The sequence below is a fragment of the Orcinus orca genome, chromosome 8 (genome assembly GCF_937001465.1).
Source record: "Orcinus orca chromosome 8, mOrcOrc1.1, whole genome shotgun sequence".
In the NCBI taxonomy this organism is placed as follows: Eukaryota; Metazoa; Chordata; class Mammalia; order Artiodactyla; family Delphinidae; genus Orcinus; species Orcinus orca.
Window position 1 is genome coordinate 105,511,843 of NC_064566.1, and position 4,037 is coordinate 105,515,879.

Below are 4,037 nucleotides of genomic sequence, written 5' to 3' on the forward strand. Positions count from 1 at the left end.
CCTCCCATGAGGTGAAGGCCTGATGTTTTCGACTATTTGTGTCCTCCCCAAAATACGTATGTTGAGGCCCTAGCCTCCAATGTGATGGTCTTAAGAGGTGGGGCCTTTGGTAGGTAATTAGGTTTAGATAATCCCATGATGAGATTTGTAAGAAGAGAGACACCGGGGCTTTCTTTCTTCCGCAAATGAGGACACAGCAAGTATACAGTCATCTGTAAGCCAGGAAGAGGGCCCTCACCCTCATGCTAGCACCCTGATCTCAGACTTCCTAGCCTCTAGAACTGTGAGAAAGAAAAGCTTGTTTTTTAAGCCACCCCATCTATGGTATTTTGTTGTAGCAGCTGAGCAGACACCTGACTAGAACAAAAGACTGACCTCCCCTGAGCAAGAAGGAATTCTGCCAGCACACGGCATTTGGACTTGAAACTTGTGTGGGTGTCCAGCTTCTAGACTACCCTAAAGATATTGGATATGCCAGCCTCCATAATCACGCGTGCCAACTCCTTAAAATAAACCCCTCTGTGTATACACACCCTATTGGCTCTGTTTTTCTGGAGAACTCTGACTAATGTAGTCAGTTTGGAAAACAGTTTGGTGATTTCTTAAAAAGTTAAACATTCACCTTTCACATGACTTAGTCATTCCACTTACCTAAGAGAAATAAGCTCACGTTCATACAAGGACTTGTATGTGGTTGCTTATAGCATCTTTATTTCTAATACCTCCAAAACAGAAACCTCTCAAAATGTTCATTAATAGGTGAATTGATAAACTGTGGTACATCCATATAATGGAGTCGTAATTAGCAATAGGAAGGAAGAAATACTGATACACACATGATAAATCTCAAATAATTGTGCTGCATGAGTTCTTTTACATAAAATTCTAGAAAATGCCAAACCTGTCCATAGGGTCCGAAAGCAGTTCAGTGGTTGCCAGGAGATGGGAGTGGGGATGGAAGTTCTGAAGGAGCATGAGGAAACTGTTGGAAGTGATGGATGTGTTCATTATCGTGATTGTGGCAGTGGTTTCACACATGTCAAAAACCATCAAATTGTACACTTTAAATATGTGCAGTTTATTGCACGTCAGTTACACCCCAATAAAGCCGTAAGTGCCCCCCGAACAACAACGACAGCAAAGCAGATGCAGACCATACCTTTCTGGTACTCACTGTTTGTGGGATAATAATCGCTAGTATTTACAGAGCTCTTCACATGTGCCCTGAGCCTCTATATGTTATTTCTTTCAGCATTATTATTTCCTTTTAATAGAGGAGAGAAGTGAGCTTAGAGAGGTTAAATAACTTGCCCACCTTCTCCAACTTCACCTCTCTATCCAGAAATGTGAGTCCAGAGCCACTGACTATGGACTCTGACTCCACAGCCGTTCTTATGTGGGGCTGAGTATAGGGGAGAGCAAAGAGGGGCGACGGGGGCAAAAATGAGCCTGGGACAGAAACACAGCCTGGCGTGCCAAACTCAGGAGCAAAACCTTTATCCTTCAATTCCATGCATCAAGTCAAGGGTTGCTGTCCATCAGCCAGATAAGATGAGAATCAGCAAAAATTGGATTGAAATGAAAGGAAGGATAAAAGAATAGGGATAAGAAAGGGATGGAGAGAAGGGAGGGAGGAAGGAAGGTGCAAGCCAGCTCATATCCTCAAGGAATTTAAATTATAATTTAAACATAGAAAAGCACACTTCTTGTAGGGCTGGGGACAGTGGGCAGAGATACACAACCTGGAGGCCCAAGGCCTTGACGGACGCGGCTGACGAGGGGTGGGTGGTTGTGAGGCTCAACTGCTCACACTCCTACCGAAGAAAAGTCATTTTCTTTGGTACCCACTTCCGAAGGGCAGTTGGGGAAATTCACTCTAGTTTTACAGGAATCAGGAAAGACCTCTAACACTGGAAGATGATGGATAAAGTGGGAGGACAGAGGGGGATTCAGTCCATGTTTCTTGGAATTTCCTTGGAAATGCTGAAGATACCTTAGGAGGAAAACTTTGTGGACGTTGAGATCATAGCATTATTACCATTCAGAGTACAGATGCTTACCCACAATGGATAATTCCAATGACCTAGAGGGAAATTACTCACATTGGAACAATACAGAGAGACTATCTCAATTATAGCATTTTATAACTATTATCAGTTATAAATGTATTTAACTTATTGGAAATGTAATAGTATGGCTCCCCAAAACGTAATTTCTTTTCTTTCAAAAACACAAATATGCTTATTTTTCTGAAGACACCAAGAGACGCATTCTGAGTCATGGACTTAAGACAGTCTGTTATGGACTAAAAGTTTGTCCCCACCCCAGATTCATGTGCTGAGGCTCTAACTTCCAATGTGATGGTATTGAGAGGTGGGGCTTTGGGGAGGTAATTAGGTCATGAGGATGGGGCCCTCATATGGGGTTAGTGCCCTTATAAGGAGAGACACCAGAGATTCCTCTCTCTCTCCACCAGGTGAGGACATAGTGAAAATGCAGCTGTCTGTTGGCCAGGAAGAGAGCTCTAACCAGGAAGTGAATCAGCTGGATCCTTGATCTGGGACTTCCAGCCTCCAGAACTGTGAGAAAATAAGTGTCTGTTGTTTAAGTCCTCCAGTTGTGGTATTTTTGTAATGGCAGCCCCAGCAGATGAAGACACAAGATTACTGCAATTCATTCTTTTAATAAAGCAAATGGAATCTCTTCAAACATCTTAGCTCAACCTACCTGCATAGGAGACAAAGTGACAGGAAGAGAATCTCTAACATACCTGTGACTTTAGGTGAAGCTTCACGTTTGTGGCTTTTAATGGACTCAGCTATAAAATGGGCTGAATTCACATGCCCTTAGCCCATCTGGTTCCTGGGGAATCGGTCAGACTGCCCTTCTGTTTACTGTTGGTTGAGTTGTTATGACCTCTACTTCTTCTCAGCCTTAAGGGGTGACAAAGAGACAGGACGATTTCAGTTTTCTATTTCTGGAGGGTTCTCATCTATCTTCAAGTTTTATGTGATTTCTTACCTTTAAGAACAGATTTTCCTGGGACTTCCCTGGCGGTCCAGTGGTTAAGACTCCATGCTGCACTTCCACTGCAGGGGGTGTGGGTTCGATCCCTGGTTGGGGAACTAAGATCCCGCATGCCATGCAGCGTGGCCAAAAAAAATTTTTTTCCTAAGGTTGAAGCTGATGGAAATAGGTTCCTGCAGCTTTGGAGCAATCATGAACGGTTAATATGTCAAGTGCCTTAGGGAAAGTTTAGCTGCCAGACAACTAGTTCTAAGTTCTTGAAGAGCTAATGCACTAGGGCTAGTTCAGTGACACCTGCTGTCTCTGCTGTGACTTAGAGCTGTTTGTGGTGAGGTGTGCCAGCAACAGGTGTGGAGGCCCCACCTGTCATCAAAGGTAAGTGGGCAAGGCCAACTAGGCCATGCGAAATTGCTCGTGTGTATGGTCGTTCCAGCTCCCCTTTGAATGGCTGTCTGGGGAAGGGCTAGATGGACACTGGAGCCGTCTGGCCCTCTGGGTGGGTGGAGGAAGGTGGAGTGTTTCATGGAATTTCACAGTCCCCTTGACAGGCATAACCTGAGCCATTAGACTGATCTCATCCATCTTGATGTTATTTCTCTCAACAAGCAATAACCTTAGCTTTCCATGGCTTGTGGTTTCTGTAAGCTGGGAATGAATTCCTTGACTCTGAGTGAAGGTGTCCAGTTTGAAATAGTAAAAAAATATTTAGTCCATAAAGACATTTTGTCATCAGGGAGTGCCCTGTATTTGGAAGAGTCCAGTGGATAAAAGTCGCTTTGGAAATCCTTGTGGAGCCAGAGGAGTGATCTGTCAGCCACTCAGGCATTCTTATAACCAACATTTATTAAGCATCTGTTGTGTACTAGACCCTATGCAACAAATGTCAGATACCAGAGGTGAACATATACAGGTCTTGTTTTCAAGGAACTCATGTATTAGTAAGAGAGATGAAAGCATGAACTGTTAGATTTTTTTAAATTAGTTTTTATTGGAGCATAGTTTCTGCTGTA

General features: G+C 43.5%; 1 long non-coding RNA gene across 11 annotated transcripts in view; it reads left to right on the plus strand.

The window, feature by feature from the left end:
* Positions 1 to 4,037, plus strand: part of LOC117196854 (uncharacterized) — a 289,465-nt gene that overhangs the window by 265,163 nt on the left and 20,265 nt on the right. For 8 of the 11 annotated variants that reach the window (XR_007479022.1, XR_007479023.1, XR_007479017.1 and 5 more), the window contains one exon: positions 2,477 to 2,581. The exons of 2 other annotated variants lie outside the window; for them this stretch is intronic. This is a non-coding gene — a long non-coding RNA (uncharacterized LOC117196854). Of the gene's footprint in view, positions 1 to 2,476; positions 2,596 to 4,037 lie in introns of all 11 variants that reach the window. One more of the 11 variants, XR_007479025.1, reaches the window with a different exon arrangement.